This window comes from Panthera uncia, chromosome A2 (assembly GCF_023721935.1).
Source record: "Panthera uncia isolate 11264 chromosome A2, Puncia_PCG_1.0, whole genome shotgun sequence".
Taxonomy (NCBI): Eukaryota; Metazoa; Chordata; class Mammalia; order Carnivora; family Felidae; genus Panthera; species Panthera uncia.
Genome location: NC_064816.1, coordinates 118,015,057 through 118,030,794, shown reverse-complemented (window position 1 = coordinate 118,030,794; position 15,738 = coordinate 118,015,057).

The following is a 15,738-nucleotide window of genomic DNA, read 5'->3' as shown; positions in this document are numbered from 1 at the left end:
AAGCTCATAGAATTAGTTCAACTCAGTTGTCTTCTGAGGAATAAGCCAGTTTTCTCCGGGAAGGCTGGAGGGCCTCTCCCCCTACAAGCTGAGATCATTGCATAGCAGATGGAGCTATTAACGGATTACTTGAACCCGGCTTTTAGTGTCATTCTGAGCAGACTGACTGTACTGAGTGACTTTAGCAGAAATCAATTTAGACCATTGTTTTAATGTTTGTATAAAGACTGCCAACTCCCTGGGACCATAAGGAAGTATGCTGTTAACTTGGGTGGTTACCACCCACCTGCTCAAGTGGAGAGGAAAGCCATTGGACCATCAGTCGGGATGAGTGGGCTCAGTGCTGAGGTCTCGAGGGAAAGTTACAGCCTCAAATACGGCCTGTGCGCCTTAACCAATCCAATCTTACTTCACTCTGGGCAGAAAGTCACAGGCCCCGTCATTGACTTGATGCTGAAAATCACCCCATTGAGGATCTAGTCCAGTGTTCATTTAGAAGGAGAACTGAGGCTTGAAGAGGTTGAAGGGACCTATCATTAGTTACACACTTAGAGTCAGAGCCGTCATTTGACCATAGGCTCCTACTCTCTGTTCTAGGTCTTATCTGGCAATGGTCCCCCTCTCCTTCTCTCCAGCCAGAGTAAGCTGTTCTTTTCTTTGTACTTGAATCATATGACTGCTTCTGTGTGCTCAATAGCTGGTTATTTAACTCGAATCTGAGCTTTCAAGTTCAAATGGATCTAGGCTGAATCTCAGCTCTTCAAAAAGAGGTATGACTTTGATTCAGTAGCTAAATCTTAATGAGGTAGTGGGGGTAAATGGAGCCCAAGTAACCATGTCATCATTTTTTCCCCTTTTTTCTACAAGCTACAGCTGCTATGATAGAATTAGCAAAGGCTAGCCTCTTTGGGGTGCACTGAGGGATGGGCCCCCGGGGTCACAGGTCCCTCTCTGTCCCCCCTATCCCATTCTTACCCTCACTTTTCTTACCTGTAAAATAGAGGAAATAGTATCTACCTCATAGAGTTACTATAAAGGTTAAATGGAATAGCTCCCTGCTTTGCACATTGCAGGTACTGAGTGAATGGTAGTCACTGTTAGGTAACATCTCTACCACACCGGATGACTAGCTAATGAAGACCAGCTTGTTTAGCTAAAAAATTATCAAACCTTTCATTTTCATCTAGATGCTGAACCATGGGCGGGCTAGCCTTCATCTGAACAAAACGGCTCTCACGGTACTGGACGTGTGAGAGAGAAGCCTTCCCTTAGCAGGTGAATTGTCCAAGTGTTGGAAGTCCCTGGACAAGGTGAGGGCACCTGCTTCTTCCCCAAGATAGTACCTCGTGTCTGTAGGGGAAGCAACACTATTTTATTCATTCATATATTTATTTATTTATTTACTTACTTTAAACTTTAAACTTTTTTTTTTTTTAGAGAAAGAGAGAGAGAGAGAGAGTGCTAGCAGGGAGGGGCAGAAAGAGAAAGAGAGGGAGAGAGAAAGAGAGAGAGAGAGAATCCCAAGCAGGCTCCATGCCCCGCATGAGCGACTGAGTCACCCAGGCACCCCAGAAACACTGTTTTAAACCAGTGTGATTGCAAGCATGCAGTGCTGGGCCAGGCTGGCAAGCTTCTGTTTGCTATGGGGCTGAAAGATGGTTTTCAGATTTGGGGTTTTATGTCACAACAATAGCCTGTGCTGGGCAGGGTTGAGTTTTGCCCAGGGGATTAGAGGATACTGCTATCATGGATGATGTCATTAAGATCTTTTTGGCAGAAAACCTTCACACAAAGAAAGGAACAAGTACTCGAGGAGAGAAAAGTTTGGTTTAGTATCACCTTCTTGGTAACTGTCATTTTACCTGTCTGTTGAATGTTAGTATAAGATGACCCCCTCTCCCTACTCACTCGTCATTTCCCTCCCGGTGAATAAGGAGTGCTCTGTGTGATTGAGCCACTGTAAGACACGAGCCAGTCTAATGAATGAACTAAGAAATGATTTCTGCCCCTGCTCATGCTTTCTGTTCAATTCAGCCTCCCCATCCCAAGCACCAGCGAAGGGACCCTGCGCTTGTCATGCTGCCCTGGAAGGTTGTATCATCTCCCTCAGCAGCTCACTGTAATTTGGGAATGTTCTTAGTGCTGCCTCTTTCTTTCATACCTAAATACCTGGCCCCTTGGGTGTTCAGATTCTAACCAAGGGACTAGGGCCTCATGAGATGCCTTGGGGGTATTACATAAACTGTTCTCTAGTACAAAGATTTTTCACCCTCTCACATTCTTCTTGCTGTTGATTGCACGTTCAATGTCTCTGAATTTTAACACTCACACACAGTGTTGATTTGGATAATATCAAGTTGCCCACCCTCACCTGAAAAGCCTTTTTTTCTTCCCCCACAGAGAGACACTTGTAAATGCAAACACCACCTAGAGAAGAGATATATTAACTGACATCACATAATACACAAGGGCGCCAGTGCATTTAATGATAAAAGTCACCTTCTCTTTTGAGAACAGGAACCGGAAGATCAGGGACCTGGGAAGGAAGCCCACCAAATTGCAGGAAGACAGCCAAGCCAGAGCGGGCTGCTGAAGCTGAGGACGCTGTGGGGGCGGGGGGCCTCCACCAGCCCAGAGCCGGTTCCTACTTTGGGGACAGTAGTGCTATTTCCTCATGTTAAAAAGATTGGTCAGTTCAGTTTGAGGTCAGAAGCAGGCCTGGGCATTTTGTCTTTTCTCTCAACACCGAGTAAGTTTCTTGGTTGGATGTTAGAATATGTAGTTTAACTCAAGGTCACTGACATCAAGCATTTGGCCCTGTGAGGCAATACGGGGTAGAAGCAAATGTTTGGTTACTTGTACTGGTCTCTAGCTGGGTCCACTTGGGGAAATTGTATGTCCTCCTGGAAACTTAGTCTCCGCATCTGTAAAATGGGTTGATGGTGGCTCTTTCTCCAGGGTTGAGGGTATTCACACAGCGTGTCTAAAGCTTCTAGCCCAGATCTCAGTGCACACTGACACTTTAAAAAGTGTGCGTTGCCTTGTTTGTTCTTTTCATCCTTATTAAATTAAACCGTTGGAAACGTCTCCTTGTCTCATCTTTGGCCTTATTTGAAGCTAATCACGAGATTAGAACAATCCAAGGTACAAACCAACACAGACACCCCTTTCCAAGTCTTGGGAATATGGTACTACTGATTCTCAGAAGCGAGCGGATGCAGCTTAACTGAGGAAATTCTAAAGAATTCTGAAGAATTTCCCCCAAAGTAATCATCCCTGGATTGATTTGATGGAATAAAAAGTTAGAAGGTTATGTCCACAGCCCAATGTGGTGTCTGATTATATAAAATCCGTATCCTTTGTCAAATCTCTTTTTAGCCTGAGGATTTAATTCAGGTCAAAAAGTACTACGTTTTAAAATCAGGTTTGTTCATTAAAAGACTAAATTTGCAGTATTCCTCAAGGAGTGAGTCTTACTTGAAGTAGGGCATGGAAAGGTGTTTTTGGCAAGCACAGCCTCCCCAGCCTTAGAAGATGAGCCTTCCCACGGTGTGCGAATATGTGGACATATCAGTGTTCATCTCGAAACTTAGCAATTTAGTTTGCGAGAATTCTGACTCTACAGAATTCAGAACTCCACCTCCTTTAGAAAAAATGTCTTGAAAATGATGACTTTTCCAGCTCCCCATCTAGCCCCAGCTTAGTCTTGCTCCAGAGCGCACACCCCCGCCCCCGCCCCCTTCCCTGCCCCTTCACCACCAGCTGCCGCCTCCTTTGTCCCAGCGACCATCAAGAAGCAGTAACTTATTGAAAATTTGCTTTCCTTGCTGCAAAAGTTCTTGGAGTAAAAATCTGAAGCACTTACCAATCAGTGCAGGCTCTGGGATGAGAAGGCGAGAGAAGGGGAGGGCAAGCCTCCTCCCCAAGCTGGGCCGGCTTCTCTGCAGCAGTGGCTGCTGCTGGGCTCCAGCTCCTCTTATCAAGGGACCAGCTGCCGCTGTTGCCATGGGGATGCTCCGTTTCACAGGCGCCAGGGCAAGGGGGATGGAGAGGGGAAGACGATAATCTCGCTGCCACTGCTCCCACTGCAATAATTGTCCATTACAAAACACAATACAGAGTGGTACTTTGAGTTCCCAGTGTGCAAGGCTGGAGAAATCCAGACAAGCCAGCTAGACCCTCTAATCCCTGAAACAACCCGATGCAGTAGGGTTTTTTGGCCTGACTTTGCAAATACGGTAGCTGAGGCACAGTCAGTTTAGGTGACTTGCCCGAAAGGTGCTACAGCTAATTTTAATTCTCAAATCTACTTGAGTTTAAATACCACGAGGCACTTTCACTCACCACCGGGGCCCCGGGTGAGAAGAATAACAGCAATGGCTGACATTTCCATAAGGCTTCCCAGGTGACAGGCACTCTTTACCCATATTGACTCATTTTATCTTCAGTACAGTCTTGCCAGATAAACTGCTGTCATCATCCCCCTCTCGCTGCTGGGGCACTGAGCTGATAAATCATCTGCCCAAGATCTCACTGCTCGTAAGTGGTAAGGCTAGAGCTTGAACTGGGCAATCAAATGTGGAATCCATGCTCTTAACCGGTTTGCAATACTGCTCATCATTCTGAGAGGACAGCACGTAGCGAAGAAAGCAGCCCTCCTTAGCTAGGTTGGGGTGTGGGGGCCAGGAAAAATTTGCTCCTCCAAAGGAACTAAACCAAATGTTCTAATACTAGGAATTCACATGCACTACAGGAAAGGGCAGGGGGAGCAAATGGTGTTGAAGCGAGGCTGGGTGTGATGTGCTGTCCTATGGAGAGGAAGGGTCTGTGTTGGGGGTAAGCTCACTGGAGGGAGTCCTGTGTTGACCAGAGGAGCAGTATCTAGTCGCTGGTCTGGGCATGAAGAGCAGGGAGGTTAGTCTGGGGGTTCGGGCAGAGACCAGCTTGAGACCTCTGGAGGGCAGCCAAGAGGACACCCACCAATGACACCCAAGAGGTATGAATACAATCCACGCATGTTGTTTCCTCTCCTTCCAGAGGCTGCAAGCAGTGTGCATCCCTCGAAGCCCCTCATTGGCCTCAACTACTTGTTAGTCTTCAGTATTGAGTTGACTGATTCCCGCTTTCCATTTGCCAGTATCCCAAATAATAGGGCTGGAACCATAATAAACTCATCCCGACTCCTAGGGTTAGTTTATTCAGAGGCCATGGTAACAAATCAGCAGGGAGCAGCCTTCCTTGTTAGATCCGGTTTGTCTTAGTCCTTATTGGAATCTACTGGAAAGAAATGGAGGCTGCCACAAGGTAATGCTCCTGGCTAGGAAGGGAGGCTCTGGATATTAAGAGAAAGTCCCTAGAAGCATCTCTCTGTTCCAAACTGCCTGCTTTATCTTCTTATCAACAGCCTTTTTGGCCAATGGGTTAGCAGTATCTTCATTTCCAAACTTGAGGGGAAAAAACACGCTTTCTTCCTAAATTCTTCAATTCTTTTAAAAAATTAAACATTTTCTGAGATAATTTGGATTCACATATAGTTATAAGAAATAATGTGGGGTGCCTGGGTGGCTCAGTCGGTTCAGCATCCGACTTCAGCTCAGGTCATGATCTCGCAGTCCATGAGTTTGAGCCCCGCGTCGGGCTCTGTGCTGACAGCTCGGAGCCTGGAGCCTGTTTCAGATTCTGTGTCTCCCTCTCTCTGACCCTCCCCCATTAATGCTTTGTCTCTCTCTGTCTCAAAAATAAATAAACGTTAAAAAAATTAAAAAAAAAAAAGACAGACAAGTCTCCTGTACCATTTAAGCATTTCTTCCAGTGGTGCCATCTTGCAAAACTACATAGGACAGTATCTCAGCTGGTATATTGGTGTTGATACAGTCAAGATACAGAAGAGCTCCATCACAAGAATCTCTCATGTTGTCCTTAGTCACACCCATCCCCTTCCCTTTTCTTTCCTCATTCTCCCTGCTCCTACTCACTGCTTAGCAGTCCCTCCAACCACTAATCTGTTCTCCATTTCTATAATGTTCCTATTTTTAAAATGCTATATAGGGGAGCCAGGCTGGCCTAGTCAGTGGAGCATATGACTCTTGATCTTGGGGTTGTAAATTCGAGCTCCACAGTGGGTGTAGGGATTACTTAAAAAAATAATAAAATCTTTAAAAAATGCTATATAGGGGCACCTGGGTGGCTCAGTTGGTTAAGCGTCCGACTTTGACTCAGGTCATGATCTCGCTGTCCATGAGATCAAGCCCCACATCAGGCTCTGTGCTGACAGCTCAGAGCCTGGAGCCTGCTTCAAATTCTGTGTCTCCTTCTCTCTCTCTCTCACCTCTTCTCTCTCTCTCAAAAATAAACATTAAAATTTTTTTAAAAAATGCTATATAAATGCAATCATACAGTATGAAACTTTATGGATTTGGCTTTTTTCTTTTTTAACTCAGCCTTATTCCCAATGATTCATCCAAATTGTTCCATTCATCAATAATCTGTTCCTTTTTAATCACTGCCTAGTATTCCATGGTATATGCCAACATTTAACCTTACACATGTTGTAGGGCATTTGAATTGTTCCTAGTGTTTGGCTATTACAAATAAAGCTGTTCTAAAAATTCACGTACAGGATTTTGTGTGAACATAAGTATTCATTTCTCTGGGATAAATGCCCAGGAGTGCAATTGCTGGCTTGTATGGCAGTTGCATATTTAATAAGTAACGGCCAAACTGTTTTCCAAAATGGCTCTACCATTTTATATTTCCACCAGCCATTATGAGTGATCCAGTTTCTCTTCATAGTTGCCAGCATTCAGTGTTGTTGCAGTCAAAAAAATTTTTTTTAATGTTTATTTATTTTTGAGAAAAAGAGAGAGCGTGAGCAGGGGAATAGCAGAGAGAGAGGGAGACACAGAATCCGAAGCAGGCTCCAGGCTCTGAGCTGTCAGCACAGAGCCCAATGCGGGACTCGAACTCACAAACTTCAAGATAATGACTTGAGCCAAAGTCAGATGCTTAACCGACTGAGACACCCAGGCACCCCTTTGTTGCAATTTTTTTAAAGTCATTCTTATAGGTGTGCAGCGGTATCTCATTGTGATTTTAATGTGTTTCTCTGTGGACTAATGATGTTAAACATCTTTTCATGCACTTGACATTTGTACGTTTCTTCGGTGAAATGTCTCTTCATATCTTTTGCCCATTTCTTAATTGGATTTTTTTTTAACTGTTGAGTGTTGTTGAAAACTCCTTTTTATTTTAGATACTAGTCCTCTATAAGAAATGCGGTTTTGCAAATGTTTTCTCCCAGTTTATGGCTTGTCTTTGTCTTTTCTAACTCCTACCAGAGTCTTTCATGGAGCAAAAGTTTTAAATTTATATCAGGTCTCATTTATCAATAAATTAACTTTAAAACATATATAGTTGAGAATATTTCTGAAGCTCTTCAGGGAAGCTAAACGGTGTTAGGAATTTTAAAACACTCTTCTGTCACTGAATTTCCCCAATTCAAAGGGAATATTTCAAAGAAAGAAGAGAGTATGAATTCCTTATTTCCCCTTTGGATGGACATGTGTACTTATGCCAAGTTCAGGTTGTTGTTGTGGTGGGGTTTTTGTTTCTTTTTTTTTTTCCAGGGCTTTCTATGCACACTTTAATTGATTATGCCCAACCCCCCTTTTAAGGCAGATGTAAACAGCAACTGAGATGGCAGATGGTAATGTAAATCTATACCTCAGAGAGCTCTAAATAACAGCCACATATGTGCAGTGTTGAAGTCATAGACCCTTGGCCTACAGCGCTCCCAGCGTAAGTGCAAGGAGCCATTGTGCCCATGACATGATTTGTTGGTCCAAGAGCCTTCTGACGTGTGGCTCAATTGGCTTCTGGCTTCATTCCTGATGGATGCCTAATGGTAACTAGCTTTAAATGAATATATTTTCATTTTAATCACAAATATTCAATCTTTATGAATGAGAATGATCACAGTGATGAGCATTTCTAGACAATTTATTTTAGTCAATAGCCTATCGAGTGTGTACTTGAAATATTTGCTTTCCAGAATCAATCTAAGGCAGTTTCTGTGTTGAGGGGTGATGGGGCTTTCACAATCAAGGGAGAGAGAAAGAGCATAAGCAAATGCACTGAATATCTGTAGGCTGCTTTTATCCCAGACATCTTGCTGGGTCTCTTTGGTTGTCTCTTTCAGCCCTTAAAGAGGAGAAATAACTGTTTCAGATCAATATTTTCTGGTAAATAAGTGTCTGTGTTTTGCTTTGGGAAACTCTGAACACCTTTTAGTTCTTCATAACAGAGGACTATTTGAATTACCCAATAATAAGTTCTGATGTCATTTATTCTCATTTAATTAAAATTAAGATATAAAACAATTTAACATTTCAGAAATGAACTGTCAAATACTCAATAAGTGCTTATTGAAATAAAAGGTGGTGTCATTTGGGATAATTGTAGATACACACGAAATAATACAAAGAGGTAGATCCCTTCTATATTGTCTTTTGTGCTGTCATTTGTTGGTTTTACTATCTAATTAGTGCTGACCTTGTATAATTATTTGGGAATTATTCCTTTTTCTTTCATTTGCTGGAAGAAGCTATGATAAACTAGTGTTGTTCTATTCAGATGTTGAAACCATTGGGTAGAGACATTTCTTTTGGGAGACTTCAAGCCTTCAAGCCTTTCAAGCCTTCAAAAATTCAACTTCTTTACTGATTCTAGGGCTATCTCATCTTCGTTAAATTTTGGTAGTTAGTGGTTTTCTAAGACTGGTCCATTTCTTCTAAGTTTGTCATGTATGAGCATAAAGTTGTTCCCTTGTTATCTTTTCAATGGCTGCAGGATATGTAGACATACCCCCTGGTGATTCGTGTCTTCTGTATTTGTCAGTCTTGCTAAAGGCTTATCAATTTTATTGATTCATTGATTTTCTCTATTGTATTCCTTTTTTCAATTTCATTGATTTCTGCTCTTATGTGTATTACTTCCCCTTTTCTGCTTGCTTTGGATTTATCTTGTCCTTCTTTTACTAGTTTCATGAGGTAGGAACTTAGGTTACTGATTTGAGACCTTTCTTCTGTTTGAATGTAAGCACTAATGATATAAATTTCCCTTTAGCGCTGTTTTAACTGCATTCCACATATTTTGATGTGTTGTAGTTTTATTATACACACACACACACACATATGAGAAAGAGTGCACACAGAGATGCACACACACAAGTGTGAGCAGTGGAGGGGCAGAGGGAGAGAGAGAATGAGAGAGAGAGAGAGAGAGAGAGAGAGAGAGAAACTCAGCGTGGAGCTGGATGTGGGGCTCCAATCTCATGACTGTAAGATCATCACCTGTGCTATAAAGTCAAGAGTCAGACACTTAACTGACTGAGGCAGCCAGGTTTTATTTTTATTTAATTGTAGGTACTTCAAATTTTTTGAAGCTTCCTTTTTGACTCATAGGTTGTTTAAAAGTGTGTTATTTAATGTCCACATGTTTACAGATTTTTCTATTGTCTTTCTTTTATTGATTTCTAGTTTGATCCTATTATGGTTTGACAGTATACTTTGCATAATTTCAATTCTTTTAAATTTGTTGAGAGTTGTTTTATGGCCCACAATATAGTTTATCTTGGTGTCTGTTCTATGATTTCTTGAAAAAAATGTGTATGGAGTGTTCTATATTTTTCAATTAGATATTGATCGAATTGTTCAGATCGTCAATTTCTTTGATAAGTTCTTGTCTATTTGCAGAGATTGGGGTGTTGAAGTCCCCAACTTTAATTATAGATTTGTCTATTTCTCCTTTCAATTCTATTAGTTTTTTTATTTTTTATTTATTTTTAATTTTATTGTTTTATTTTTTAAAATTTACTTCCAAATTAGTTAGCATATAGTGCAACAATGATTTCAGGAGTAGATTCCTTAGTGCCCCTTACCCATTTAGCCCATCCCCCCTCCCACACCCCCTCGAGTAACCCTCAGTTTGTTCTCCATATTTATGAGTCTCATGTTTTGTCCCCCTCCCTGTTTTTTTTATTAGTTTTGTTTCCCTTGCCTTGTGTTCATCTGTTTTGTCTCTTAAAGTCCTCATATGAGTGAAATCATATGATTTTTGTCTTTCTCTGACTGACTAATTTCACTTAGCATTGTACCTTCCAGTTCCATCCACGTAGTTGTAAATGGCAAGATTTCATTCTTTTTGATTGTCGAGTAATACTCCATTGTGTATATATATATGTATATATATTTTCTTTATTCATTCATCCATTGATGGACATTTGGGCTCTTTCCATACTTTGGCTATTGTTGATAGTGCTGCTATAAACATGGGGGTGCATGTGTCCCTTCGAAACAGCACCCCTGTATCCCGTGGGTAAATGCCTAGTAGTGCAATTGCTGGGTCATAGGGTATTCTACTTTTAGTTTTTTGAGGAACCTCCATACTGTTTTCCAGAGTGGCTGCACCAGATTGCATTCCCACCAAAAAGAGGGGTCCTCTTTCTCCGCATCCTCGCCAACATCTGTTGTTGCCTGAGTTGTTCATATTAGCCATTCTGACAGGTGTCAGGTGGTATCTCATTGTAGTTTTGATTTGTATTTCCCTGATGATGAATGATGTGGAGCACTTTTTCATGTGTCGGTTGGCCATCTGGATGTCTTCTTTGGAGAAGTGTCTATTCATGTCTTATGCCCATTTCTTCACTGGATTATTTGTTTTTTGGATGCTGACTTTGATAAGTTCTTTATAGATTTTGGATACTAACCCTTTATCTGATAGGTCATTTGCAAATATCTTCTCCCCTTCTGTTGTTTGCCTTTTAGTTTTGCTGATTGTTTCCTTTGCTGTGCGGAAGGTTTTTATTTTGATGAGGTCCCAGTAGTTCATTTTTGTTTTTGTTTCCCTTCCCTCCGGAGACATGTTGAGTAAGAAGTTGCTGTGGCCTATATCAAAGAGGTTTTTTTTGCCTGCTTTCTCCTCGAGGATTTTGATGGATTCCTGTCTTATATTTAGGTCTTTCATCCATTTTGAGCTTATTTTTGTGTATGGTGTAAGACAGTAGTCCAGGTTCATTCTTCTACATGTCGCTGTCCAGTTTTCCCAGCACCACTTGCTGAAGAGACTGCCTTTATTCCATTGGATATTCTTTCCTGCCTTGTCAAAGATTAGTTGGCCATACATTTGTGGGTCCATTTCTGGGTTCTCTATTCTGTTCCATTGATCTGAGTGTCTGTTCTTGTGCCAGTACCATACTGTCTTGATGATTACAGCTTTGTAGTATAGCTTGAAGTCTGGGATTGTGATGCCTCCTGCTTTGGTTTTCTTTTTCAAGATTGCTTTGGCTATTTGGGGTCTTTTCTGATTCCATAAAAATTTTAGGATTATTTGTTCTAGCTCTGTGAAGAATGCTGGTGTTATTTTGATAGGGATTGCATTGAATATGTAGTTTGCTTTCTGTAGTATCGACATTTTAGCAATATTTGTTCTTCCTATCCAGGAGCATGGAATCTTTTTTCCATTTTTTTGTGTCTTCTTCAATTTCTTTCATAAGCTTTCTATAGTTTTCAGTGTGTAGATTTTTCACCTCTTTGGTTAGATTTATTCCTAGGTATTTTATGCCTTTTTTGTGCAACTGTAAATGGATCGATTCCTTGATTTCTCTTTCTGTCGCTTCATTGTTGGTGTGTAGGAATGCAACCGATTTCTGTGCATTGATTTTATATCCTGCAACTTTGTTGAATTCGTGAATCAATCCTAGCAGTTTTTTGTTTTTTTTTTGTGGAATCTTTTGGGTTTTCCATATGGAGTATCATGTCATCTGCAAAGAGTGAAAGTTTGACCTCCTCCTGGCCGATTTGGATGCCTTTTATTTCTTTGTGTTGTCTGATTGCTGAGGCTAAGACTTCCAATACTGTGTTAAATAACAGTGGCAAGAGTGGACATCCCTTTCTTGTTCCTGACCTTAGTGGGAGAGCTCTCAGTTTTCCCCCAATGAGGATGATATTAGTGTTTGGTCTTTCATATATGGCTTTTATGATCTTGAGGTATGTTTCTTCTATCCCTACTTTCTTGACGGTTTTTATCAAGAAACGATGCTGTATTTTGTCAAATGCTTTCTCTGCATCTGTTGAGAGGATCATATGGTTCTTGTCCTTTCTTTTATTGATGTGATGAATCACGTTGTTTTGCAGATATTGAACCAACCTTGCATCCTCAATTCTATTAGTTTTTGCTTTTTGTGTCTGAGATTGTCACTTGGTGCTTAGGCAGTTTTGACCATTATGTCTTCCTGGTATATTAATCCTGTTATTATTTGTAATGTTCTTCTTTGTTACTAGTAGGTTTGTTCTTGTGAATTCTATGTTGCCTTATATTAATATGGACACTCCTGCTTCTTAAAAATTGTTTGCAATGCATATCTTCTTTCATCCTTTTTCTTTCATCTTATCTGTATTGTTGAATTGGAAGTGAGTTTCTTGTAAGCAGCATATAGTTGAGTAGTGGTTTTTGTCCATTCTTCAGATCTCTGTTATTTGATATATTTAGACCATTTACATTTAAGACAATTATTGATATATTAGCATTTAACTCTGATATTTTATTATTTGTTTCCTTTTTGTTTCTTCTGATTCTTTTTTCTCTCTTTCTTTTTTCTTGCCTTCCTTCAAGTAAATTGAGCATTTTTTAGGATTCTACCTTCATTCATTTAGAGACTGTTTGAATGTATCTCTGTAGTAGTCAGGGTTCTCCAGAGAACCAGAACCAATAGGAAGTGCATACATATAGAAAGAGGTTTATTTTAAGGAGTTGGCTCATGTGGTTATGAAGATTGGCATGTCCAAAATCTTCAGGGTGGGCTGTCAGGCTAGAAACTCAGGCAGTTCAAGTCTGAAGGTGATCTGCCAGCATAATCTCCTTTCACTTGGGGAAGGTTAATTTTTGTTCTATTTGGGCCATCAACTGATTGGATATGGCCCATCCACATTACAGAAGGTAGTCTGGGTTAGTCAAAGTCCACCGCCTTAAATGTTAATCTCATCCATAAACACTCATAAAAACATCCAAAAACATTCAGAATATAACAGTCTATTGGTATCAACACTTTAGTGTTTCACATGCAGTGTGGAAACCTGAATTCCATTTAGGTCCCTTACCTTTCCTACTTTTAAACATTGTCTTGAATATCAAGTGGTATTCTAATTTTTGTTTTCATCATGAAATATTATTTTTAAAACTCATAAGCAAAAAGCTAGTCTCTTATAAGTGCGCATATTTCTAGTCTTCCAACTGTTCTTTCTTCTTCCCTGATGCTCTGAGATTCTTTCTTATATCATTTCTTTTCTGTTAGAAGAAATTCCTTTGGTTAAATTTTAAAGAGTATATTTTCTAGCAACATATTCTTTTAGTTTTCCATTTACTGAGAATGTGTTTATTTCCCTTTAATTCCTGAAGGATAATATCACTAGATATAGATTTTGATGTTGATAGTTTTTTGTTTTTTGTTTTCTGTTTTTACTTTCAGCACTTGAAGAATATTATGCTACTTCTTCTGGCATCTTTGGTTTCAGATGAGGAATTCTCTGTCATTTAAATTGGTGTTCTCCCATGTGTGATTTGTCATTTGTCTCTGGCTGCTGTCAATATTTTTCCTATGCCTTTAGTTTTCAAATTATAACTTGGTGTCATGACTGGTATGAAGTTAACCCCTGGTGAGGGAATTCAACACGTATAAGATATGGACCGTACCATTTAGGAGCTCATAATGTGGTAGAAATGAAAGGAGGTAGATACAGAAAGAATGATGGGTACACTGTGTGATCTAGCAGATATGAGCCAAGAGCTGTGGGATCGTCAGAAAAGAAGCAAGGATCTGTTTCTTGGAAGAGGATTTGAGGTCTTTGAAGAAATGGAGGATTGATTTTGAATGAAAGGCAGATAAAGTCAATCCAGACAGAGAAACAATCCATCTATCCATCCATCCATGCATCCAACTACCCATGCATCCAACTACCCATGCATCCAACTACCCATCCATCCATCCACCCATCCAACTGAACTTTGAGGAATTATGTGCAGGCAGTGTGTTAGGTACTGCAGATACAGTGGTAAATAAAATACAGTCTCATCACAATCTCAAAGTTCTTTGCATGAAATATGGCAGAGGATGATGGTCAAGGATAGCCAAATTTTGAAAGTTGACAGAATATAGCAGTTATTTACCTATCCTTCTGAGAAAGAATAAAAAGTTCCAATCTTTCTGTAGGGACAGTGTTATATGGTTTCAAGAACCATCAAATTTTAACTAAAACTTTGGATTTTCTGATATTTTGGCTATGATGATAATACCTTCCCACGAATACGGGTGAATTGTCTTTAAATGGGGTGGGTTGGTCGCTACTTTCTGATGTCATTTGGCTGCCTGAATGTCTCTGATGATGTGCCGCTCATCTATCAGGACATGACACTGAAGTCTTCTGATGCTTGACTGGGTATTTGATCTAAGCTGCATCCCCATTTTCCACACATACGCCATCTTTGATCTCTTTTTTATCTTTGCTTTAATTTTCTCTCATTTCCTGAAGCTGATTCAGTTCCAAGACTTGCCCCACTTAGTTGCATTTCTATCTAGTCTCCAGGTCCTGGCTTATATTGATTTGTCATATCCAATAGAGATTTAGAGTTATGAGGTCCTTGAGCCTTATTCTGACCCAAAGGGCCATAGTCTCATTGACCTTGAGCAGCATTTTGACCCAATGGGACATAATCACACTGACTGATCTTGAGCATTATTCTGATCTAAACAGCATAGTCACTCTGACCTAGCTAGCTTTTTATTAAGTTCTTACTTCAATCTCCTGACTATATTCTGGTTAATTGTCATCACATCTGTATCAGGTATATGTTATTTTACGTTACAGATTTAAAAGCTGATTTTCAGGACCTAGATCACTTGTCAATGCTGAATAGCTACTCAAGGGCAAAGCAGTGATTTGAACCCAGTCTTTTCCTCTACAGGGTCAATGTTCTTCCCTCTACCTTTAATGAGTGTGACACTCATTAAATGAGTGTGACACTTCCCCTAGCTGCATTGGTGGTCTTTCCATGTTTCGTACTCTTCTATTCTCCTGCATCAATGAAACAGACAAATCAGACCCATCATTTGTTCCTTCCTGAAAATCAAGCTGATTTTATTCCTTTTGAGTCACATGTTCTCAAAACTGGACATCTGGCTACTGTATAAAATGGTGATCACCACTCAGCAGAACAGCAAGGGAGCCATGTGGCTTTTATTCGGTGACTAATCCAAAGCTTTGCTTGAATATTAATTCTATCATGGCTTCTCTGATGCTCGATTAAATAAGTGTACTAAAGATGAAAAACATGCTGCAAATATGCTGACTAATGCAGCTCTAAGTCATTAAGGGAACCCGAGTGCTCTCTGGTCACTGGTTACCTCTCACAGCACGTGAGAAGGGATAGGCCTGCAGAGAATGAATTCATCGCCATTTCCATGCTCGCTTCTTTCAAGCTAAGCTGTTACGAGTTCCCCAAATCTGAGACTTGCCCGAATTCTGAGAAACCTCCACCAAGAGAGGCAGCACAATAAAGGAACTGAGCCTAATCCCCACCGCGTCACCAAAGCCTGTCAAATGTTACTGCAAATATAAGGCTGCCCTGTTGGAGGAAACCAGCGAGGGAATTGATGTCAGCTACCAGATGGTAATAGTGGCAGATATG